Source organism: Pseudophryne corroboree, chromosome 1, assembly GCF_028390025.1.
Source record: "Pseudophryne corroboree isolate aPseCor3 chromosome 1, aPseCor3.hap2, whole genome shotgun sequence".
Taxonomy (NCBI): domain Eukaryota; kingdom Metazoa; phylum Chordata; class Amphibia; order Anura; family Myobatrachidae; genus Pseudophryne; species Pseudophryne corroboree.
Window position 1 is genome coordinate 341,069,332 of NC_086444.1, and position 27,807 is coordinate 341,097,138.

Genomic DNA, 27,807 nt, shown 5'->3' on the forward strand with positions numbered 1-27,807 from the left:
GCGAGGAAGATGAAATATCACAGCAGTCATCCTACTGCAAAGCGGATAACTGAGGCCTTGACAACTATGTTGGTGTTAGACGTGCGTCCGGTATCCGCCGTTAGTTCACAGGGAACTAGACAATTTATTGAGGCAGTGTGCCCCCGTTACCAAATACCATCTAGGTTCCACTTCTCTAGGCAGGCGATACCGAGAATGTACACGGACGTCAGAAAAAGACTCACCAGTGTCCTAAAAAATGCAGTTGTACCCAATGTCCACTTAACCACGGACATGTGGACAAGTGGAGCAGGGCAGGGTCAGGACTATATGACTGTGACAGCCCACTGGGCAGATGTATGGACTCCCGCCGCAAGAACAGCAGCGGCGGCACCAGTAGCAGCATCTCGCAAACGCCAACTCTTTCCTAGGCAGGCTACGCTTTGTATCACCGCTTTCCAGAATACGCACACAGCTGAAAACCTCTTACGGCAACTGAGGAAGATCATCGCGGAATGGCTTACCCCAATTGGACTCTCCTGTGGATTTGTGGCATCGGACAACGCCAGCAATATTGTGTGTGCATTAAATATGGGCAAATTCCAGCACGTCCCATGTTTTGCACATACCTTGAATTTGGTGGTGCAGAATTTTTTAAAAAACGACAGGGGCGTGCAAGAGATGCTGTCGGTGGCCAGAAGAATTGCGGGACACTTTCGGCGTACAGGCACCACGTACAGAAGACTGGAGCACCACCAAAAACTACTGAACCTGCCCTGCCATCATCTGAAGCAAGAAGTGGTAACGAGGTGGAATTCAACCCTCTATATGCTTCAGAGGTTGGAGGAGCAGCAAAAGGCCATTCAAGCCTATACAATTGAGCACGATATAGGAGGTGGAATGCACCTGTCTCAAGTGCAGTGGAGAATGATTTCAACGTTGTGCAAGGTTCTGATGCCCTTTGAACTTGCCACACGTGAAGTCAGTTCAGACACTGCCAGCCTGAGTCAGGTCATTCCCCTCATCAGGCTTTTGCAGAAGAAGCTGGAGGCATTGAAGAAGGAGCTAAAAGGGAGCGATTCCGCTAGGCATGTGGGACTTGTGGATGCAGCCCTTAATTCGCTTAACAAGGATTCACGGGTGGTCAATCTGTTGAAATCAGAGCACTACATTTTGGCCACCGTGCTCGATCCTAGATTTAAAGCCTACCTTGGATCTCTCTTTCCGGCAGACACAAGTCTGCTGGGGTTGAAAGACCTGCTGGTGACAAAATTGTCAAGTCAAGCGGAACGCGACCTGTCAACATCTCCTCCTTCACATTCTCCCGCAACTGGGGGTGCGAGGAAAAGGCTCAGAATTCCGAGCCCACCCGCTGGCGGTGATGCAGGGCAGTCTGGAGCGACTGCTGATGCTGACATCTGGTCCGGACTGAAGGACCTGACAACGATTACGGACATGTCGTCTACTGTCACTGCATATGATTCTCTCAACATTGATAGAATGGTGGAGGATTATATGAGTGACCGCATCCAAGTAGGCACGTCACACAGTCCGTACTTATACTGGCAGGAAAAAGAGGCAATTTGGAGGCCCTTGCACAAACTGGCTTTATTCTACCTAAGTTGCCCTCCCACAAGTGTGTACTCCGAAAGAGTGTTTAGTGCCGCCGCTCACCTTGTCAGCAATTGGCGTACGAGGTTACATCCAGAAAATGTGGAGAAGATGATGTTCATTAAAATGAATTATAATCAATTCCTCCGCGGAGACATTGACCAGCAGCAATTGCCTCCACAAAGTACACAGGGAGCTGAGATGGTGGATTCCAGTGGGGACGAATTGATAATCTGTGAGGAGGGGGATGTACACGGTGATATATCGGAGGGTGAAGATGAGGTGGACATCTTGCCTCTGTAGAGCCAGTTTGTGCAAGGAGAGATTAATTGCTTCTTTTTTGGGGGGGGTCCAAACCAACCCGTCATATCAGTCACAGTCGTGTGGCAGACCCTGTCACTGAAATGATGGGTTGGTTAAAGTGTGCATGTCCTGTTTTGTTTATACAACATAAGGGTGGGTGGGAGGGCCCAAGGACAATTCCATCTTGCACCTCTTTTTTCTTTTCTTTTTCTTTGCATCATGTGCTGATTGGGGAGGGTTTTTTGGAAGGGACATCCTGCGTGACACTGCAGTGCCACTCCTAGATGGGCCCGGTGTTTGTGTCGGCCACTAGGGTCGCTAATCTTACTCACACAGTCAGCTACCTCATTGCGCCTCTTTTTTTCTTTGCGTCATGTGCTGTTTGGGGAGGGTTTTTTGGAAGGGACATCCTGCGTGACACTGCAGTGCCACTCCTAGATGGGCCCGGTGTTTGTGTCGGCCACTAGGGTCGCTAATCTTACTCACACAGCTACCTCATTGCGCCTCTTTTTTTCTTTGCGTCATGTGCTGTTTGGGGAGGGTTTTTTGGAAGGGACATCCTGCGTGACACTGCAGTGCCACTCCTAGATGGGCCCGGTGTTTGTGTCGGCCACTAGGGTCGCTAATCTTACTCACACAGCTACCTCATTGCGCCTCTTTTTTTCTTTGCGTCATGTGCTGTTTGGGGAGGGTTTTTTGGAAGGGCCATCCTGCGTGACACTGCAGTGCCACTCCTAGATGGGCCCGGTGTTTGTGTCGGCCACTAGGGTCGCTAATCTTACTCACACAGCTACCTCATTGCGCCTCTTTTTTTCTTTGCGTCATGTGCTGTTTGGGGAGGTTTTTTTGGAAGGGACATCCTGCGTGACACTGCAGTGCCACTCCTAGATGGGCCCGGTGTTTGTGTCGGCCACTAGGGTCGCTTATCTTACTCACACAGCGACCTCGGTGCAAATTTTAGGACTAAAAATAATATTGTGAGGTGTGAGGTATTCAGAATAGACTGAAAATGAGTGTAAATTATGGTTTTTGAGGTTAATAATACTTTGGGATCAAAATGACCCCCAAATTCTATGATTTAAGCTGTTTTTTTAGTGTTTTTTGAAAAAAACACCCGAATCCAAAACACACCCGAATCCGACAAAAAAAATTCGGTGAGGTTTTGCCAAAACGCGTTCGAACCCAAAACACGGCCGCGGAACCGAACCCAAAACCAAAACACAAAACCCGAAAAATTTCAGGCGCTCATCTCTAGTGTAAACCCAGAGCAGGTATACAAAGTCTAACATATCAGTGGCCTTCACCAGAGATCCCTGCAAGGGGGTTTGGGCTTCACTGCAGGATGTAACCCTTTGACTGGGTTCCTATGTATGAGCTGGCGAACACTGGAGAGTTCAAGACAAGCAGTAAAGGTGGGTACACACTGTGCAATACACTCCATGAGCGATATCGTACAGTGTTTTCCCTCCTTTCCCGGGCTGCCGACATAGAGCATACACACTGTGCAATTATATCATTAACAATTATTCGCCCCGTTTTCTGGGAGGGGAGTTCCAGGGGTCTTCGTATTACCAAGCAGACTTCCTGGCCTTGCAGCTCCAACTTCCGTGGGCCAGCTGAGTAAGCTGAAATTTACTCAGCTGGCCATCTGCGTGGAATGGTCGCGATGTTGGATTCCTGCTTGTGACATCGGTCACAGTGCTGGGATCGCAGCAACATGCAGGAGGCGTCTATTCCACTGTGATGTCTCCTGCATTTCCATCATTTAGTTTGGATGGAAATACAGTGCTGCTTGCATGCAGCATTGCATTTCCATCCATCTCTAAATCATTCCCCATTTCAATATGATTTTAGAAAATTCCAGTATAGGTTTTTAATGTTGTGAGGTCCTATATTGTCTTCTACCATTGAGCCCACTGTCACTCAAAAAGCGTTGGACAGTGCTATCAGACACTGACATACGTTGACCTTTGAGTTTATTTTTTTTACCATTCTCACTATCATTCTGTTTAATCTGGAGTGGAATTTGAATTTTCCTCTTGCAGCCTCTTTCAGAGACGTTGGCTGTAGTCCAATGGACTTAAAATATCTTAATAATATTTGCAGCTACAGTAAGAGGAACATCAAACTACTTAGACATGGTCTTATAGTCTCTACATATAATGTGTGTGTCTATAATTTACTTTCTGATCTCCTCAATCAGCTATCTCCTTTGCTTACTTTGGTCGATATTCAGGGTGGTGCACACGGTGATACAAGAAAGGAAAGTGTCAACTTCTGTCCTTTTTAATAGGCTGAATGACTGATTAGAAGATTGACCTGTTTGCTGCTTATTCAAGAAAGCAATTAGTTTGAAATATCACTATAATCCATTTGGTTATTATCTTTTCTAAGGGGTACCAACAAATCTGGCCAGGCCATTTTAGAATATATTTGTAGAATAAGCAATAATGGCCCTCATTCCGAGTTGATCACTCGCTGGCTAGTTTTAGCAGCCGTGCAAACGCTATGCCGTCGCCAACTGGGGAGTGTATTTTAGCTTAGCAGAAGTGTGAACGCATGTGCAGCCGAGCTCTGCAAAAACAGTTTGTGCAGTTTCTGAGTAGCTCTGAACCTACTCAGCGCTTGCAATCACTTCAGCCTATTCGTGTCCGCATTTGACGTAATACACCCGCCCAGCGAACGTCCAGCCACGCCTGCGTTTTTGCAAACACTCCCTGAAAACGGTCAGTTGCCACCCAGAAACGCCCCCTTCCTGTCAATCTTCTAGCGGCCACCAGTGCGAAAGAAAACTTAACTAGAACCAGTGCAAAACCTCAAAGGGCTTTGTACCCGTACATTGCGCGTGCGCATTGCGGGGCATACGCAGGCGCAGAAATGTTGATTTTTAGCTTGATTGCTGCGCTGCGAACGGCAGCGAGCGATCAACTCTGAATGACCCCCATGTCTCTGTTTTCACAGTTGTTTTTCCCTTACTCTATGAAATAGCAAAAGCATGCAGGTATACATGACACAATGGTGGTCATTCCGAGTTGAGCGCTCGTTATTTTTTTTTCGCAACGGAGCGATCAGTCGCTAATGCGCATGCGCAATGTCCGCAGGGCGACTGCGCCAAGTAAATTTGCTATTAAGTTAGGTATTTTACTCACGGCATTACAAGGTTTTTTCTTCGTTCTGGTGATCGTAGTGTGATTGACAGGAAGTGGGTGTTTCTGGGCGGAAACTGGCCGTTTTATGGGTGTTAGTGATGTGCACCGGAAATTTTTCGGGTTTTGTGTTTTGGTTTTGGGTTCGGTTCCACGGCCGTGTTTTGGGTTCGAACGCGTTTTGGCAAAACCTCACCGAATTTTTTTTGTCGGATTCGGTTGTGTTTTGGATTCGGGTGTTTTTTTCAAAAAACCCTAAAAAAAAACAGCTTAAATCATAGAATTTGGGGGTCATTTTGATCCCATAGTATTATTAACCTCAATAACCATAATTTACACTCATTTCCAGTCTATTCTGAACACCTCACACCTCACAATATTATTTTTAGTCCTAAAATTTGCACCGAGGTCGCTGGATGGCTAAGCTAAGCGACCCTAGTGGCCGACACAAACACCTGGCCCATCTAGGAGTGGCACTGCAGTGTCACGCAGGATGGCCCTTCAAAAAAATACTCCCCAAACAGCACATGACGCAAAGAAAAAAAGAGGCGCAATGAGGTAGCTGTGTGACTAAGCTAAGCGACCCAAGTGGCCGACACAAACACCTGGCCCATCTAGGAGTGGCACTGCAGTGTCAGGCAGGATGGCCCTTCAAAAAAATACTCCCCAAACAGCACATGACGCAAAGAAAAAAAGAGGCGCAATGAGGTAGCTGTGTGACTAAGCTAAGCGACCCTAGTGGCCGACACAAACACCTGGCCCATCTAGGAGTGGCACTGCAGTGTCAGGCAGGATGGCCCTTCAAAAAAATTGTCCCCAAACAGCACATGACGCAAAGAAAAAAAGAGGCGCAATGAGGTAGCTGTGTGACTAAGCTAAGCGACCCAAGTGGCCGACACAAACACCTGGCCCATCTAGGAGTGGCACTGCAGTGTCAGGCAGGATGGCCCTTCAAAAAAATACTCCCCAAACAGCACATGACGCAAAGAAAAAAAGAGGCGCAATGAGGTAGCTGTGTGACTAAGCTAAGCGACCCTAGTGGCCGACGCAAACACCTGGCCCATCTAGGAGTGGCACTGCAGTGTCAGGCAGGATGGCCCTTCAAAAAAATACTCCCCAAACAGCACATGATGCAAAGAAAAAAAGAGGCGCAATGAGGTAGCTGTGTGACTAAGCTAAGCGACCCAAGTGGCCGACACAAACACCTGGCCCATCTAGGAGTGTCACTGCAGTGTCACGCAGGATGGCCCTTCAAAAAAATACTCCCCAAACAGCACATGACGCAAAGAAAAAAAGAGGCGCAATGAGGTAGCTGTGTGACTAAGCTCAGCGACCCAAGTGGCCGACACAAACACCTGGCCCATCTAGGAGTGGCACTGCAGTGTCAGGCAGGATGGCCCTTCAAAAAAATACTACCCAAACAGCACATGACGCAAAGAAAAAAAGAGGCGCACTTGCAGGGGGCGTGCAAATGGTGGAAGGCGCAAGCTCTTCCCGTCCAGTGTTGGGAAGGTCAGGCATCGCAACCGACACAATTGGACTCTCCTTGGGGATTTGTGATTTAGAAGAACGCACAGTTCTTTGCTGTGCTTTTGCCAGCTTAAGTCTTTTCTTTTTTCTAGCGAGAGGATGAGTGCTTCCATCCTCATGTGAAGCTGAACCACTAGCCATGAACATAGGCCAGGGCCTCAGCCGTTCCTTGCCACTCCGTGTCGTAAATGGCATATTGGCAAGTTTACGCTTCCCCTCAGACACTTTTAATTTTGATTTTTGGGTCATTTTACTGATCTTTTGTGTTTTGGATTTTACATGCTCTGTACTATGACATTGGGCATTGGCCTTGGCAGACGACGTTGATGGCATTTCATCGTCTCGGCCATGACTAGTGGCAGCAGCTTCAGCACGAGGTGGAAGTGGATCTTGATCTTTCCCTATTTTTTTAACCTCCACATTTTTGTTCTCCATATTTTAATGCGCACAACTAAAAGCCACCACAGGTATACAATGTAGATGGATGGATAGTATAGTATTATATTACTTATGGACGACGAGTGCACTGACGATACAGAGGTAGGTACAGCCGTGGCCTACCGTACTGCTTATATATATATAATATACTGTATAATATAATAACGGACCTGGTGGACACTGTCAGCAGACTGCTAAACTAGTATGAAGAAAAAAAAAGCCACCACAGGTATACAATGTAGATGGATGGATAGTATAGTATTATATTACTTATGGACGACGAGTGCACTGACGACACAGAGGTAGGTACAGCCGTGGCCTACCGTACTGCTTATATATATAATATACTGTATAACGGACCTGGTGGACACTGTCAGCAGACTGCTAAACTAGTATGAAGAAAAAAAAAGCCACCACAGGTATACAATGTAGATGGATGGATAGTATAGTATTATATTACTTATGGACGACGAGTGCACTGACGACACAGAGGTAGGTACAGCCGTGGCCTACCGTACTGCTTATATATATATAATATACTGTATAATATAATAACGGACCTGGTGGACACTGTCAGCAGACTGCTAAACTAGTATGAAGGAAAAAAAAGCCACCACAGGTATACAATGTAGATGGATGGATAGGATAGTATTATATTACTTATGGACGACGAGTGCACTGACGACACAGAGGTAGGTACAGCCGTGGCCTACCGTACTGCTTATATATATAATATACTGTATAACGGACCTGGTGGACACTGTCAGCAGACTGCTAAACTAGTATGAAGAAAAAAAAGCCACCACAGGTATACAATGTAGATGGATGGATAGTATAGTATTATATTACTTATGGACGACGAGTGCACTGACGACACAGAGGTAGGTACAGCCGTGGCCTACCGTATTGCTTATATATATAATATACTGTATAACGGACCTGGTGGACACTGTCAGCAGACTGCTAAACTAGTATGAAGAAAAAAAAAGCCACCACAGGTATACAATGTACATGGATGGATAGTATAGTATTATATTACTTATGGACGACGAGTGCACTGACGACATAGAGGAAGTACAGCCGTGGCCTACCGTACTGCTTATATATATAATATACTGTATAACGGACCTGGTGGACACTGTCAGCAGACTGCTAAACTAGTATGAAGAAAAAAAAAGCCACCACAGGTATACAATGTAGATGGATGGATAGTATAGTATTATATTACTTATGGACGACGAGTGCACTGACGACACAGAGGTAGGTACAGCCGTGGCCTATCGTACTGCTTATATATATAATATACTGTATAACGGACCTGGTGGACACTGTCAGCAGACTGCTAAACTAGTATGAAGAAAAAAAAAGCCACCACAGGTATACAATGTAGATGGATGGATAGGATAGTATTATATTACTTATGGACGACGAGTGCACTGACGACACAGAGGTAGGTACAGTCGTGGCCTACCGTACTGCTTATATATATAATATACTGTATAACGGACCTGGTGGACACTGTCAGCAGACTGCTAAACTAGTATGAAGAAAAAAAAAGCCACCACAGGTATACAATGTAGATGGATGGATAGTATAGTATTATATTACTTATGAACGACGAGTGCACTGACGACACAGAGGTAGGTACAGCCGTGGCCTACCGTACTGCTTATATATATATATAATATACTGTATAATATAATAACGGACCTGGTGGACACTGTCAGCAGACTGCTAAACTAGTATGAAGAAAAAAAAAGCCACCACAGGTATACAATGTAGATGGATGGATAGTATAGTATTATATTACTTATGGACGACGAGTGCACTGACGACACAGAGGTAGGTACAGCCGTGGCCTACCGTACTGCTTATATATATATAATATACTGTATAATATAATAACGGACCTGGTGGACACTGTCAGCAGACTGCTAAACTAGTATGAAGAAAAAAAAAGCCACCACAGGTATACAATGTAGATGGATGGATAGTATAGTATTATATTACTTATGGACGACGAGTGCACTGACGACACAGAGGTAGGTACAGCCGTGGCCTACCGTACTGCTAGATATATATAAAATAAATATAATATACTGTATAATAAATAATAACGGACCTGGTGGACACTGTCAGCAGACTGCTAAACTAGTATGAAGAAAACAAAAGCCACCACAGACAGGAGTGTTTTTCAGGCAGACAAACGTATACTGGACTGGTGGTCACTGTCAGCAAAACTGTGCACTGTACTCCTGCTATAACTGCTCCCCAGTCCCCACAATTAGGCAGTGTGAGCAGTGCACTCAGCACAGATATATCATGCAGCAGTGCAGCACACTGAGTGAGCACAGATATGGTGGAGCGTTTTTTTCAGGCAGAGAAACAAACAAAGGATTAAACTCACTGGTGGTATAATCAAAACCCTGCACTGTACTCCCTAACAGCTGCTCCCCGTCCCCAATCCTCCCCACAATTATAAGTAAGTCACTCAGTCTTTATACTCAGTCTTTTTCTACTATAACGGAGAGGACGCCAGCCACGTCCTCTCCCTATCAATCTCAATGCACGTGTGAAAATGGCGGCGACGCGCGGCTCCTTATATAGAATCCGAATCTCGCGAGAATCCGACAGCGGGATGATGACGTTCGGGCGCGCTCGGGTTAACTGAGCAAGGTGGGAGGATCGGAGTCGCTCGGACCCGTGGAAAAAAAGGTGAAGTTCGGGCGGGTTCGGATCCCGAGGATCCGAACCCGCTCATCACTAATGGGTGTGTGTGAAAAAACGCTGCCGTTTCTGGGAAAAACGCGGGAGTGGCTGGAGAAACGGGGGAGTGTCTGGGTGAACGCTGGGTGTGTTTGTGACGTCAAACCAGTAACGAAACTGACTGAACTGATCGCAGTGGCAGAGTAAGTCTCGAGCTACTCAGAAACTGCTAAGAAGTGTCTATTCGCAAATCTGCTGATCTTTCGTTCGCAAATCTACTATGCTAAGATTCACTCCCAGTAGGCGGCGGCTTAGCGTGTGCAAAGCTGCTAAAAGCAGCTTGCGAGCGAACAACTCGGAATGAGGGCCAATAGCTTTTACTTTCAGCACTTTTCAGTAGGAATAAAGCAGTGTTTCAATGAGCTTGTTTGTGCAAAAAAAGGCACAGATACTCGTTTAAACTGCTAAAGCGCCTAAAGTCAGATAAGTATATCTCTGGCATATAAAGTAGCTGAAACTGAGGATTCTGTTAAGCCAAGAGTGTTAATAAATACCAGTGATGATAGTAAAAGACATTTCTGTTTCCGTGGAAAAAAAAAGTTGCCTGTACCATTGAGAGAAAATGTACTGGTCACTCCTAATAAGCAAATCTAGACAGTATTGTCCCACCTTGCACAAACTGGTGGATTCACTACTTCCAGTCATTGGCCCTCATTCCGAGTTGATCGATCGCTAGCTGCTTTTAGCAGCAGTGCAACTGCTAGGCCGCCGCCCTCTGGGAGTGTATCTTAGCTTAGCAGAAGTGCGAACGAAAGGATCGCAGAACTGCTACAAAAAAAGATTGTGCAGTTTCTAAGCAGCTCGAAACTTACTCCTAGCTAGTGATGACTTCAGACTGTTCAGTTCCTGTTTTGACATCACATACACGCCCTGCGTTCGGTCAGCCACTCCCCCGTTTCCCCAGCCACTCCTGCGTTTTTATTGGGCACTCCTGCATTTTTACACACCCTCCCGAAAACGGTCAGTTTCCGCCCAGAAACACCCACTTCCTGTCAATCACTCAGTGATCAGCAGTGCGACTGATAAGCGTCGCTAGACCTTGTGAAACTGCATAGTTTTGTGTGAAAGTACTTTGCGCGTGCGTACTGCGGCCCATACGCATGCGCAGAACAGCCGATTTTTAGCCTGATTGCTGTGCTGCGATCAACTCGGAATGACCCCCATTGTTAGCACTCAGAGGTGCGAGGCCTATTGTTCAACAGGAATCCCTGCAATGAGGCTTGGGTTTTGCTATAGAAAGTTCATAGGTTGCAGCCTCAGATCTACCACTTGAAGTAGTGAGCTAATGTCTGTTAATAAAGACAGAATAGTAAGGCCAGGGGCTTAAATTAAGTCAAAGAAAAGTTGATATCAAAATCAGAAGTGTTTCCAGAATATTGCTTGTAATGATCCAGGGTACTATACCCGAGAGGGTATGCGGTTAGTATACCGCTTGTCGGGATCCCAGTTGTCAAAATACAGACGCCGGTATCCCAACAGGGGCACCATACTGCTGCCGGTATAGCAGCGAAGTAGGCGATTCCCCCTCTATGGGTGTCCAAACAGCGATTCCTGCTAGCGATGACTGCTATTGGTCCATGTCTGCTGTCTTCTGACATCAGTAACATACTGTAACACCAGAAGAAGTTCACCTGCTTGGCTTCAGTTTCTAGCAAGCAGACATCATCCAAATTGACCATTTACAAGTATGACAAAGTTAAACTTACATCGGCCCTGTGTGCTTGGTGCTGAATGCCAGGATTCTAAGATATGTCTGCCTAAAATGTGTAGTAACACTGCATTCTTTTACTCTAAGCAAAGCAAAATATGTCATATGAGCATATGCTTTCTTCTGTCTACGTCATATGCTCTCACCTGTTGCATGTTTTTACTAGATGTGCAGCGGGCATTTTTCGTGTTTTGTGTTTTGGTTTTGGATTTGGGTCTGCGGTCGTGTTTTGGATTCGGACGCGTTTTGGCAAAACCACCCTTTCGGGTTTTGGATTCGGATGTGTTTTGGATTCCGGTGATTTTTTTTTTTAAATTCAAAAACAGCTAAAATCATAGAATTTGGGGGTAATTTTGATCCTATAGTATTATTTACCTCAATAACAATAATTTCCACTCATTTCCAGTCTATTCTGAACACCTCACACCTCACAATATTCTTTTTAGTCCTAAAATTTGGACTGAGGTCGCTGGGTGACTAAGCTAAGCGACCCAAGTGGGCGGCACAAACATCTGGCCCATCTAGGAGTGGCACTGCAGTGTCAGACAGGATGGCACTTAAAAAAATAGTCCCCAAACAGCACATGATGCAAAGAAAAAAAGAGGTGCACCAAGGTCGCTGGATGGCGGTCGCTGGATGGCTAAACTAAGCAACGCAAACACCTCAATATCACAGGAATTATTCGATCTAATCAATGGTATTATTTATTGGTCCAAATCACTGGAAGAAAATGACAAAATCACTAGAATTACAAGCCAGTATCACAGAAATGATATCAAATGGCAGTACCACTGGACATATAAGGAAGTGTCAGACAGGATGGCACTTTAAAAAAAAAAAGTCTCCAAACAGCACATCATGCCAAGAAGTAGCTGTCCCATATGTACCAAGAAGTAAGAGGGCAATGAGGTAGTTCTATGACTAAGCTAAGCGACACAAGTGTGCGGCAAAAACACATGGCCCATCTAGAAGTGGCACTGCAGTGTCTGATAGGATGGCACTTTTAAAAAACTTTTTTTTTAATATAACAGGGACAAACCCACTGTCCTAATAATTGGCAGGGCTGATTAAACAAACAGCCAGGGGGAAACTCCTGAATCCAGTTTGTAACCCTGGGTAATCATTTTTATTACCCGGGATATAATAATAATCACTAAGGCTCCCCTGTAGTGATGTAGATGAGATCCCCCCCCCCAGTGGACCCCCACATGGGAGTCCTTCTGCGTCACGCTGAGGATGCTAAGGGAGTAGAATACAACCTCTGAACCCGTGCACCTGTAGTGGGTGCAGACTTTCTGCTCTTTCTATGGCCTAGCCTCGTGCAGAAGCAGGCCCTCCCAAAATTGTTGTTTGACAATAAATGGCTTCACCCAACCACTAACCATGAGTGAAAGAAAAGTTTGTGAGTTATCATTCATATTCTCTGACAAATGGCCAGAAAATCACAAATTTTGCTAGAGTATGTAAACTTATGAGCACAACTGTATGTGTAAAAGGGCATTAATAAAGGTTGTCATAATGTGTAAGGTGCATTATGTTTATAAGGACATTAATAATGTGTCTCATGTGTAAGGGGCATTACTGTGTGGAATTATGTGTATAAATGCATTACTAATGTGTGGCATTATGTGTATAAGGTGCTCTACTATGTGGCATTGCGTATAGAAAGGGCACTACTGTGTCGTCTAATGTGAATAAAGAGCAATAGGGTGTGGTGTAATGTGAATAAGGAGCAATTCAGTGTGATGTAATGTGAAATAGGGGCTCTACTGTGAGGAGTAACGTTTATAAGGTAAAGTAATACTACTGTGGGATGTAAAATTAATTATGGACACTGTAGTACTGTGTGGTGTAATTGGAATTGGGGTTACTATTGTATGGCCATGCCCCTTGCCAGCAAAAACACCCCCCTTTTTGGGCTGTGCGCCAAATGTGCGAACTGTTCCTATTTAAAATATAGGGGTACAAACACCAAACTAAGGACTGCTATGGGTGAGGGGTGATGGTGCTGGGAAAGAGGTGCAAGCTCAGAGGCGGAACCAGCAGTGGTGCTAGGGGGTACCAGCCAAAATCTTGCCTAGGGCATCATATTGGTTAGGGCTGGCTCTGGTATTAGTAATGTATTACTGAGCAGCACGATGCAGCACAAGACAATGAGCACTGATACTGAGCACTGATGATACTACTGAGAACTGACACTGAGCAGCACGATGCAGCACAAGACACTGTACTAGTATTAGTAATGTATTACTGAGCAGCACGATGCAGCACAAGACAATGAGCACTGATACTGAGCACTGATGATACTACTGAGAACTGACACTGAGCAGCACGATGCAGCACAAGACAATGTACTAGTATTAGTAATGTATTACTGAGCAGCACGATGCAGCACAAGACAATGAGCACTGATACTGAGCACTGATGACACTACTGAGAACTGACACTGAGCAGCACGATGCAGCACAAGACACTGTACTAGTATTAGTAATGTATTACTGAGCAGCACGATGCAGCACAAGACAATGGTGGTCATTCCGAGTTGTTCGCTATGTTTTTCGTTCGCACAACATATTCGCAAAGTTGCGATTATGTTGTAAAACTGCGAACATCCGCCCCCAACGTACATTTGCTATTTCGTACGCAGTTCTACACAAAGTAGGCGTATGCCAAATCACAACGCATTAATGCGAATCCATCGCATACGCACACTCCTCATCGTAAAAAACCGATCTCATCGTAGATTTACACATTCCTCTTAAATGTGCTAAGGTTTGTGCAAACAAACGCACAGCAATGGGGTTTTTTTTCTTAATTTAGATGACACCTTGCAATTCAAACTCAGCAAGCGTTCCTCAATTATAAATCCAATTAGTGTAATAATTGATTGTGTGCATGACCAATTAAGTCTGGAAAGAATACCTCAAGAACACTTTGTAGGCATAATTGGACATTACCATGTTTGTTTTTTAAGAAGTGCAAGAGATGTGTAAACTGTGCCTGACATAAATGTAATTAGCAAAATTTGGTGTGGATGTTTAGTGTGTGAATGTATGTGTTTACATGTTTTTTTAAAAAATAAGCTACTAACTAACCTAATTTGTATGTAATAAATAAGACTTAAACTCGTAATTTGTTTGTGTTTTTTTAGTTAGGTAACCAATTTCTGCTTTGCAATATGCTTTAATATTTTGGCATTAAAAACATCACAAGCGTATAACAGTAAATTAGATTTTTTTATTTTTTGAACATTTTTTGTTTTCAGCTTTTTATAAACATATATTATTTTTTTTTAAATTAAATTTGCCAAATTTTTGACTTCGGCCAACATGGCCTCCAAATGTGCCTGCATCCGGCCAACGATGCCTGCCAGGCTTGTGGGATCTCCAATGGCACCATCTGAAATGCAGAGTCAAAATGCAAATTAAATCAAAACTCACATTACCTATTACATCACAATTCCAAAAAGCACACTTTCATATCAAATATCATGGATGTATAAATGACAAAACAGTAGCATACCAACACACAAGCATACTCAGCAATGTTTGTCCTTGCAAAATTTCAATGTGTAAAAGTCTACCACACCATGATGTACATTTACTAAGATGGGAGTTATATTTAGGGTGTGATGTTGTCCATAGCAACCAATCACATTCTACTTATCTTCTAGAAGGTGGGAAATAACTGAAACTTTGGTTGTTTTTTTTGGTTGCTATGTTCAACATCCAATCTTGAATCACACCCCCAAATTAGTACATTTAACCCCATACTGGTCTTCATTAACATCTGTAGTGAAGCAGACTTGTCTTTTGTGCTGTTTTGCCCTGCATCATCACACTGCATATCAACATCTTCAGAAGGACAACATATCCTAGCATGCCCACACTCCCTGAAAGCCTGCCTTACTAAATAAATAAGGTCAAACAGGTTTAGAAAAAAACAAATAAGCATTTTGGGAGTGTAACTTTCACAACACAAATCATTGTGTTGTTCGGCTGGCTAACAAAGTGACTCCTGCGACTTTTTTCGGAAAATATTGCAATACCCAAGCTCAATTGTAAAAGTAAAACCACACAAAAATGAACACTCAGGTCTAAATGTGTTGCATATAATGTTTCACATACAAACCTTGTTGTGCAGGCAAACCTGTCGACATAGTGATTTGCAACCAGATGTAGACACTGTACATATAATGTCCCGCACACAAATGTGAATGCATCATCCATGCCATGCTGAAGAAGACAAGCATTTAACCTTGTCCAAAGATTGGCCACAGTACAACACTGCATTTTTTGGAATGTGTTTTCTTTTTTTTTTAATTTAAAATAAGGAATGTGTGTGAACTTACTCTCCTCTGCCACTTGTCCACCTCCCTCTAGTGGCTCCGGGGCCTCTGCTGCTGCCCATTCTGCCCATTGGCTGGCTGGGGGATGGAGGCTGGATGGGGGAGGTTGGCTGGATGGGGGATGGGGGCTTGCTGGGGGATGGAGGCTGGATGGGTGAGGTTGGCTGGATGGGGGATGGGGGCTGGCTGGGGGAAGGAGGCAGGATGGGGGAAGGAGGGTCCAATTGGGTGAGAGGATGGAAGGGGGAGGTACTTACAGAGGGTGTTTGGGAATGATAGGGTGAGGGTGGTGGTGAGCTTTTTTGTGACACAGAGGGGGAGGGGGGCAGAGAGGGGAATTGGGAAAGAGAGTGGGCTTGGGCTGGAGAGGGGGTGTGGGCTGGAGAGGGGAATTGGGAAAGAGAGTGGGCTTGGGCTGGAGAGGGGGAGTGGTAAAATGAGGCTGAGGTGACTGGAGAGGGTGAGGTGGCTGGAGAGGGTGAGGTGGCTGGAGAGGGGGATTGGGCTGGAGAGGGGGATTGGGCAGGAGAGGGGGATTGGGCAGGAGAGGGGATTGAGCTGGAGAGTGTGAGGTGGCTGGAGAGGGGGATTGGGCTGGAGAGGGTGAGGTGGCTGGAGAGGGGGATTGGGCTGGAGAGGTGGAGGGGGAGCCAGAAGGGGATGCTGTTTGTGGTTGTGGCTGTTGTGGCCTCCCTGCACCAGCAGCAGCACCTTGCCGTTGTGCTCGCCCTAGAATGACATATGTAATTTTTAGGTTTTAACATATACATTTCAAACATCCGCATATTCATATTACTCTGTTCTGTACCATGTTAAAGAGACAGGGGTAACATTACTAAGTTATTAAAATGTTTACACTGGTGATGTTGTCCTTAGCAACCAATCATAATATAATTAAACTTTCTTAAGCACCTTCTATACGATAATATATAGAATCTGAATGTTTGTTATAGCCAACATCACCAGGTCACAAAACCAACAACATTTTAAAAAATAAACCACTGAGCAGGTTATTGTGTTCAGTTGTGAGCCTGTGTAGTAATTATGCCCAACAACATACAGTCAGTACCATACCTCCCAACATGACCCTCTCCAGGAGGGACAGAATGTTGTGCTCCGTCGCTTCCCTCTTAATGTATGATTGCCATCATCTGTGCTGAAACACCTTTATTTACTAAATTAAGTGACAAGTCCAGAAGCAGAGTATTCTGTCCCTCCTGGAGAGGGTCATGTTGGGAGGTATGCAGTACTACTTGCCCAACCCACACACACTCATACTTATTGTAAGTGTGCAAATTTTCACACTCTCACTTAGTGAAAGTATGCAAAGGTTATGCGTAAAATCAGTCATGTGCAGAAATGTTACTTACTGCGCCCACGTAGGGTCCGGATCTGTTGGCGTAGCTCCGCCAACAATTCCGGTGTACGCCTTCGCAGGTCGCTCCAGCGCCTCTCCAGCTGGATAATGGTCCTCCAGCTGCGGATGCAGCTTCTTAACAAGCGGCGGACCTCCGCGTAGGCCTCGCGCTTTACCCGATTTGGGATAAAGCGCCCTATGCGGCCTACGCGGCGGTCCATCACCGCCACCAGGACGCGGAGCTCACGCCGTGTGAACGGTTCTGCACGCATCATGGCAATGGCGTTTTCCATATATGGGCATATATTTATAGTGTGTGTTGGCATGTGATTGGTGTAAAATCTGTGCTGTCATCTAAATTAACTTTATTGATGTGTGCATTGAATAAACTTTATTGCTGTCTGCAGTGCTGTGAAGAGCAGAGGGGTTATTTCGCGAAAGCGGAAATTCGCAGTCGCGGAAGAACATGGTAATAAAAGAACCTACCCTCACAATTCCACACACACACACACACACACACACACACACACACACACACACACACACACACACACACACACACACACACACACATTTTTACTTAAATATTTGTGACAATCTGTGTACTCACCACATTTTGGAGGAACAATTAGCTGCACAGTCAGAAAGTTTTCCACATTTAGTATCATATGTTGTGTATTTGGTTTTGAAAACAGGATTAGTATAAAAAAAAAAAACATTTTAACAAAGGGAAAATATTAAAAAAAAAACAAAACAAACATTGTAAGGTTAACATGTTTGAATATTTACAGAAACAACTAATAATATATTCACAGACACCAAAACAATTACACAATGAACTTTCAAAAGCTACCTGAATGACATCAGAGCAAAATGAACATAAACATACAGTGACTTTGTGTTTTATTTTTAAAATTAGTTAAAAAACACTATACCTGAAATATTCCCGAACAATGCGTGCCCTTACTTTGTTTCCCCTCCAGGAAACACTCCCCCCACCGACTCTTCGCCCAACCCCTAGCTCCTCATCTGGCAATTCCTCTGTGTGAGGAAGCTCAACGCGACTCCTTACAGCGATGTTATGTAGAATTGCGCACAGGACCACAATTTTACCATCTCCGGCGAATACATGATGTCGCCACCAGTGCGGTTGAGCACACGAAAGCGCCCTTTAAGGACACCAATCGTGCGCTCCATCAGCTGTCTAGTGGCAGTAAGCGCGGAGTTAAATGCCGTCTGTGGTCCTGGCCTGGGCTTACTGTAAGGAGTCATGAGCCAGGGGGTGCAAGGATATCCACAGTCTCCTGTTTGATGAGAAGAAAAGAAAATAATTAGAATGTAATTTTTTAAGAAATTATTGTAAGTAAATAAATAAAAACACTCACCCAATAACCACATGTCTTGTCCTTCCATCGATCTTAATCTGTGCCATATCCCTGATTGTCTAATGACATGGACATCATGGGAGTTCCCCGGGAACTTAGCATTCAGGGTCAGGATCTGGAGGGATGGCCCACAAACAACCATTACATTCAGAGAATGAAACAGTTTCCTGTTTCTATAAATTTCTTCATTATGTCTTGGTGGTACAATAGCTACATGTGTGCCATCCACAACCCCAATAACATGTGGGAAGCAACTACCACCTTCCTCAAATTGCCGCTTCACCACATCTAGGGCCCCAACATCCAAAGGCATAGCAATAAATTGCTTAACACGCTTAATAAAAGCCTGGCTGACACGCCGCAGGACCTTACTGAACTGGCCCTACGACATGCCAACCAGATCGCCAACAACATGCTGGTATGAACCAGTGGCCACAAAATGTAACACAGCAAGGAATTGTGTCAATGCTGGTATTGCTGTAGGATACCTAATGGATTGTTCTAGATCACTCTCTATTATGGAGAGAGTGTCTAGGATTAGATGGGTGTAGTACGGGTGACCGGCGGTCTCCTGACCGCCGGTCACCTTACCGACGCCGGGATCCCAGCAGCATACCGACACCGGGATCCCGGCGGGGAAGGGCGAGTGCAGCAAGCCCCTTGCGGGCTCGCTGCGCTCGCCACGCTGCAGGCTCGGTGGCGACCTGCGGTCGCCACGGGTTCTATTCCCACTCTATGGGTGTCGTGGACACCCACGAGTGGAAATAGTCCCTGTTGGTCGGCATGCCGACCATCGGGATAGTGAGCCATCGGGCTCACGGAGGAGGTCATGTGACTGTCGGTCAGCCGACCGGCGGTCACATGACTACCACCCGGATTAGATGAGGTGGCAGCCTGTATCTGCGCAAAACCACATCATCAGGCATCCCAAAAAGGAGGACACGGGTACGGAAAACTGGTGGCCTAGCACGCCTACATTGCCTTGGATGATGAGGAGCCGGTTGCGGTTGGAGGGCTTGCAGCGGTTGGGGTGGGAGTGGTTCCGTGGGTTGGGGTGGGAGGGCTTCAGCTGCCACATGAACGGACATCACCAACTTAAAATGAAGGTAAGAATAATTTATAAAAAAATTCAATTAAAAAAAAACATTGTCAGCCATAATCAAAGACAAAGTGTATGGGTGTTAACTTACTGCAGGAGCATACTCCATTTCTTCAAGAATAAAATACGGGTCCAAAACACAAAATAGGAAAAAAAAAAAAAAACCTTTAGCTAATTATTACAAACATAGGTTGACATCACAAATCAAAAAGTATTTGAGATTTCAGACATACCCATATAATAACTGACACAATATATATTCAAACAACTAAGTATGAATAATGTAACTTAGTTTGTTACTTAAAAAAACCTTTTTAATAAAAAAGGGGGTCCTTTAGTAGCAAACACAGCAAAAATCAGCCCAACTTTGTCAAAAGTAAATGCTTTGAAAACCAAGAAATAACACCTACTAGATAGAGAAATGGCCAATCAAAAATAAGATACACACTTGCTACAAACACACTCCAGGACACACAGGGATAGGCTACTTACCTGGTCAATCAATGAAGTGCCAAATTTATTAGAAAAAGAAACAAAAAATCAGCCAACTTGGTCAAAATCAAAATATGGATCCAAAATCCAAAACTGACACACCTACAAGAAACACAGAAGGAGTCTAAGAGATCATATAGACAATTACAACAAACAGCAACACACACAGGGATAGGCTACTTACCTGGTCAATCAATGAAGTGCCAAATTTATTAGAAAAAGAAACAAAAAATCAGCCAACCTGGTCAAAATCAAAATATGGATCCAAAATCCAAAACTGACACACCTACAAGAGACAAAGAAGGAGTCTAAGAGATCATATAGACAATTACAATAAACAGCAACACACACAGGGATAGGCTACTTACCTGGTCAATCAATGAAGTGCCAAATTTATTAGAAAAAGAAACAAAAAATCAGCCAACCTGGTCAAAATCAAAATATGGATCCAAAATCCAAAACTAACACACCTACAAGAGACACAGAAGGAGTCTAATAAATCAAACAAACTGTGTGAACAATATAACATACACACTGTAAAGTACAGGTAAGAAATAAAAACATATGGCATACTAAACCATTTAAATATCAAACAGATATCCTCCAAAATACATAAACCCAGTTCCATTGCACCACCATACATACTTGGCTTGATAATTGACTAATGTAGGAATACTCTCAAAAGAAACTTAGCAAAAAAAACGCACTACGCTATACAAAATGTTTAAAGCGAATAAACAGACATCTGTCTGCAAGACAATGCAAAAATTACTCACTGCAAAGGTGAACCAAAGACGACCACCTTCGAAGATAACACACAGCAGTTTTTAACATCATACACCCACTCACACAGGCTGCAAACAAGGCTCTTAAATAAGCAGTACAATCAGTCACACAATTAGCATAATTTACACCTGTGTGATTTTTTGCAGCGCACGTAGCTATAAATACCTACACACCTGTGCGTACAGACATGTCATTAGCAACATGGCTACTCGTGAGGATTTGGCAGCAGAGATGGACCGCGTGCAGCGGCAGCAGGCCGCATTGGCACAAAGACAAATAGCATTGCGTCGGCAAATGCTGGAATCCGCCTCTGCGGATTCTGAAGAAGCAGGACTCAGTACTAGAGACATTCCACCTTCTGATACCCAGCAGTTAGTAGGGGTTACCCTGCCAGACAGACAGACTGGGGAAACTGAGGGAGATTCAGCATTAGCCACACAACCACAACATACACAAGCAGCTAGTGACGAGGAAGATGGTGAGGAGGAACAGGAACAAAGCTCACAGGCTACTTCAAGGCGAAAAAAAAGGCAGCCCGCATTCACTAAGAGGGAGTTGCGTGTTTTGGTCACACAGGCCATGTCAAAAATACATAGAGGACCAAAAAACATGGGTGCTGCTACCAAAGATCGAATCTGGAGGGACATCACTCATTCTGTGAATGAAGTCGGCTCTATAGTCCGAACATCACAGGAAGTTAGACGTCGGTAAGTGTATATTGGCAGTCCATTATCTGTGCAAAGTATTCTTAAAAAGCTAGTTACATGTGATGTTGGCTATAGCAACAAAATGCAGAACATGTGTCCTATATATTAGATATTATGTCTATAGCAACCAAATGCAGAACATGTGTCCTATATATTAAAGCTGGAATTTATTTTTAAAATATACCTTGCCCCTATTTTTCCGAATATATGTAGTTGGGCCGACTTCAAATCCCGCCTGAAGGGCAAGAGGTCTGCGGAGTGGAATGCCTCAAGGGCTACAGGGGGCGGACCATCTGTCGCTGTGGAGTATACAGAGTTGGAGGAGATGGCGATGGACTGTGTCAGTTATGAGGAGGGGACAGGGGTGTCTTATATGGACACGGACCTGCCTGAAATACTGACGGAACATGACTTGCCAGGTAAGTTTACACACATATTTGTATTGTTTAATTGTTTTTGTTACAAAAGTCTCATATTGTTTTTTTGTACTCTTTTTCCACACATTCTTCTATTTGCTTTGCACATAACAGCACAGGGGGGTGAGCAGGTAGAGTCACAGGAGGGTTATGTGGCTGAGGCTGAGGTGGGGGGACCTAGTGTGTCTGGCAGTGTGGGACCCCAAATCCCACCTATCCAGGTTCCAACTGGCCCCCCCACCCAACCCTCTGCTATCCCGGTGATCCTGCTTGAAATAGCTAGGTATGGTGAGAGCCTAAACGCTTTTCAGGACAGGATGATCCGGGAGGTAAGCCAGATAGCTGTCCGGCTCACTGAGCACAGAACCAGTGTGGAGCAAGGTGTTGCTCAACTCTGCCAAGGTCTGGCAGAGATCAGGCAGGGACAAGATCAACTTGCCTCCTCATTCCAAAACCTTGCAAATAACATCTTGCAAGGGCTCCAGGCCATCGCTGTCTCCCTTGCCCACAGTGGCAGAGAGCCAGCCACATCGGCTCCCTCCCCTGCCCCTGCCCAGGAAGAACATCCCACTGGGCAGGGCACACGAAGGTCGCTCCGCAGACCAAGCCAAGAAGAACAGCATCAGGCGGGCAGAAAAAAAAAAGTGATGTCTCTCCAGATGGACAGCACCCATGTTTTTCATGTTGTCTCTATGTTTTTTTTGTGTTGGCTTGTGTGGCCAGAATGGCTAACTCCCTCTTAGTGAAATTTATTATTTCTGTTTTGATATATTGTAGCCTGTGAGCTTTTTTTCCTGTACACCAGAGCCATCTTCCTCTTCCTAGTGTGCTGTGTATTGTTGTGTTTGTGTGCTGGCTCCTGAATCTTTCTCAGTTCCCAAAATATATTTGTCTGGCAGGGTGTTTACACCATATTATTTATTGGCATTAAAATTATTATTTTGTCAGAAGATGGAGTTTCCCTAGTACTGAGTTCTGCTATGTCATTTGTGTCAGTGGCATCTGCTTGCTGCCTGGTCCATCTTTGCCTGTGATACTCACCTGTAGCCATGTTGTTTGGATCACTAAATATATTACAACAGTAATAAAACAAAAAAAGTTTGTGTACTTTATTAAAGTAAATGCATTATGTTAATCTTAGTCCAGGAAAGTTTAGCAAAGCATATAGACACTTGGTGAACAAGGGAACAATCCGAAAAAACAAACAAGCATTGCATCTTTAAAAATGCAACAGGTATGCCTTGCACCACACTTTAATGTCCATATTATAAAAATAGTCACAACTCAGGTTTTGTTTTACTATGGGCAACAGGACATAATTTTAAACATTGTCAGATATTCTAACCAAAGATAAAAGTTTTATTTAAGTTAAAAATTAAGTGTATGCTGCATTATGTTGGTCCTGATATTTGGGATATACAAAGGTAACATTTTATGTAGTTTAGATGTTGCTGATGTAGTTTTGCAGTTTTGATAATTTCACTTGTTTGCATTTGGTAGTATTTAACACATTAAAACATGCACTTAACATGAATGTTTATCCAAAAACTTGACTCACAATAAAAACCTTATTTGGCAGCGTTACAGATTTATAGGTGCTAAGAATAAACATGTAATGTGTCCACACAATTGCTGTTTGCAGTACTTCAGCAAAGCAGTGTTTAGCAAGTAATTGGACAACAGATGAATGGCATCTCCAATTAACTGCTAATTATTGCATACACACTTGTAACACTACTTCGCAAATGCAGAGTAACTGCAGACCTACTCGGCTGCTGCGTCAATATTGCGAGGAATTGCTATGTTAAATTTAACATCGAAAACGCATTTCTGCAAAAACACGCCTACTGCTAGTTGCACACTCCCACACTAGACGCCCACTTTCACGCCCATGTCATCAGATTGCGAAGTCGCGCCCCTGTCACGTCTTCGCCATTCCCCGTTTTCGTTTCTGTGTAACGAGCAGTTTTCTTTGTAGTATTTCTGCACAAGTGTCGTATTGCTATGCTCGCGCATGCGTATTTCCGCTTTTGCGCATGCGCGTTTAGTTGATTTCTGCCCGTTTGCGATGCGATGATTCACTGCGATCAACTCGGAATGAGGGCAAATGAGCACTGATACTGAGCACTGATGATACTACTGAGAACTGACACTGAGCCGCACGAAGCAGCACAAGACACTGTACTAGTATTAGTAATGTATTACTGAGCAGCACGATGCAGCACAAGACAATGAGCACTGATACTGAGCAATGATGATACTACTGAGAACTGACACTGAGCAGCACGATGCAGCACAAGACACTGTACTAGTATTAGTAATGTATTACTGAGCAGCACGATGCAGCACAAGACAATGGCCCTCATTCCGAGTTGATCGCAGCAGGAATTTTGTTAGCAGTTGGGCAAAACCATGTGCACTGCAGGGGGGGCAGACATAACATGTGCAGAGAGAGTTAGATTTGGGTGGGTTATTTTGTTTCTGTGCAGGGTAAATACTGGCTGCTTTATTTTTACACTGCAATTTAGATTGCAGATTGAACACACCTCACCCAAATCTAACTCTCTCTGCACATGTTAAATCTGCCTCCCCTGCAGTGCACATGATTTTGTCCAACTGCTAACAAAATTCCTGCTGCGATCAACTCGGAATTACCCCCCATGAGCATTGATACTGAGCACTGAGGATACTACTGAGAACTGACACTGAACAGCATGATGCAGCACAAGACACTGTACTAGTATTAGTGAGCAGCACAAAAGCACTCTGGAATTGTCACCCCCCAGATACCACTGTGACTGGAATGATGATGACCGATGCACAGTCACAGGACATTACTACCACAGCACCCTACAGCAGCAAGATGCAGCACAAGACACTGTACTAGTATTACTGAGCAGCACGATGCAGCACTGATACTGAGCACTGATACTGAGAACTGACACTGAGAGAACGTAGCCACGTCCTCTCTGTACTCTCTACAATGCCCGAGTGAAAATGGCGGCGACGCGCGGCTCTTTATATGGAATCCGAATCTCGCGAGAATCCGACAGCGGGATGATGACGTTTTGCCTCGTTTGGGTTTTCCGAGTCAGGCGGGAAGAACCGAGCCGGGCATGGAACCGTATTTGACACGTGGAGTTCGGGGGGGTTCGGTTCTCGGCGAACCAAACCCGCTCATCTTTAGTTTTTACTAAGTGCAATTTTTTACAGATACATGATAGTGTGTAGTCAGTACCTACTAAATTATTTTGTAAGCAGAGACAGCTGTTCTGGCATTCGAGTGTAATGTCCAAATTGGATGGCTGTACCTTTGTGATGTGCCTTAGTGATGTGCCATGTATAAAACCACCTCTGAGCTGGACCAGTAGAAAAATGCCTGGGGAGTCCTTAAATGCCCACACCATTGCTGGTGAAAATAATTGGGCGTTTTTTTTTTATCATTATACAGTTATATATCTGATTGATTGTATTCTTGTATTTGCAGCTTATTACAGCAATAGAACATTTTCTATCACAGCAACTTACCAAACATCGATTGCTGAGGCAGCTCAGTGATGCTCAGCAGAGCCATTTCTTGGGGCGTGCGAGGCGTGCATTCATGTGTATCTGACACTGTGGTGGCATATCATGTGTATCAGACACTGTGGGGGCATATCATGTGTATCTGGCACCGTGGGGGCATATCATGTGTATCTGGCACTGCTGGGGGGCATATCATGTGTAGCTAGCACTGCTGGGGGGCATATCATGTGTATCTGGCACTATACTGGAGACATTATGTGTAAGGAACACTACTGTGTCTGTTACGTGTAAGGCTGCTAATTGTGTGTGTAGAAGGAGTGTGAAAATATATTTATTTATAGTCTGATAATATGAAGTTGTGATGCCACGCCCACTTTTCCAGGAGCACATTGGTGGGTGGGGGGGTTGCGTTTCGAAATTTTCTCACTCAGGGTGCTAGTAGGCCCTGGAGCTGGCCCTGGAGATGAAAACTAGATTCAGAGGATTGTGTGCTCTTTCCAGAGAGAGGTTTTTAACCTGATAAGTATAATTTCTTATCATCAGCAATAATGAATTAAGCATACTTTCCAAATGTCCTGATTTTTGCACGACAGTCCCATTTTTTGGGTACTGTCCAGCTGTCCCATCCACAGGCCACAGAGGGAGAGAGGGCATGCACAGCGCTCTGTGAGCTGCTGGCATGCCCCACAGAGCCAGATACACATTATATGCCCCACAGTGCCAGATACACATTATATGCCCCACAGTGCCAGATACACCATATGAGAAAAATGGGGACCCTTAAAAAAGAGAGAGCAGCGCTGAAAGCCGAGAGCCTGGACAGGGGACAAGCACTTGCAGACGGAGAACCGCTCATCTGAACGAAAGATAGGGGCGGCTTTGTTACCAGGAGTTGCGCCGGGAGAGCAGGGTCCCGCCGGAAGTGGTGCGGCTGATGTGGTGCGTCTCACCTGAGGAGGATCGGAGCACCCACCATCAGGCACCGCACAGCGCGCACATAGTTTAGCTTTGGCCCACCAACAGGACTCCCCCTCGTCACAGCCACTGCTAGGGGGCCGCGGGACAGACACTGCTGCTGGCTCCAGGCTCCAATATAGCGGCGAGAATAGCGGCACCCATTAAGTGTGGCGCCCTGTTCGGCCGCTCTATTGGAACGTGCATGGAGCCGGCCTTGCTCATCTCCCTATGATAAATATGGTCTCATATTAAACCTTCAAGTGTAACTCCTACCTCAGCACTGAATCTTATTTCCCTTCTTAGTACTTGAGTCCTCTGTATCCAAAAACCAAGTAAAGAATGGCATCAGGGCTAGAGATAGTGACAGCCGCAGAGTGATAAGTGTGACTTGACTGTGATGTTTCCGTGTACAAAAGATAGAAGGCCTGAGTTTCAAAAGGCAGGCTCCAGAACCCAGCGTGTGGTAGAGAGGAGCCAGTGAAACAGCTGTGAGCAGCAGTGACAGTTCAGGGACACAGTCAAGCCTGGTGCTGTCAGCTTGACTTCTCAGTGAGCTAAGAGTTCAGACGGGTGGATGCTCCCTCAAAGGGAGGAAAGTATATTCAAGACTGTTCTCACATAACTAGTGAATGAAACAGAATGCAGAGTAGCCAAAGGAGAAGTGATACACCGAGAGAAACCATGATAGCTTTGAGGCTGAAGAGTGAATGTCTGAGTGACAATCCTGCTTGGAGAGTGTCAGCTCTTGGGACAACTCTGTTATGTAATGTAAATGTAATTATGCACCCAAGAACTGTGTGGAAGCAAATGATGTAATAATAGTTACAGTATTATTATTATTTTTTTCACAAACATAGGTTGGCTTGCATTGTCAACTATGATGCCTGAAGTAACTGAATTATTATTATTATTATTATGCTCACATACAATATGCAGCAGCACCTGTCCACTGTATCATGGGGAAGAAGACTTTGCTAAGCCTCAGCAACATGTATGTTGATCTCTGGAGGTAGGTACCACTTACACCTCTCCACAGATGGATAAGGGGCTACACAAAGACAGGGAAGACTGTAACTTCCACTCTCCTCTGTGGCATATTAATAAAGCTATGGTTATCCTCTTTTAAATAATATATGTTTCACTGAAACGCACTGAACTTCAGACTGCAGCTAGGCAAATATATCTGTTTCACTTACACTTGCCAATCTTCTGGGTATCACAAAAGAAAGATATATACAGAAAATATTGTAGTGT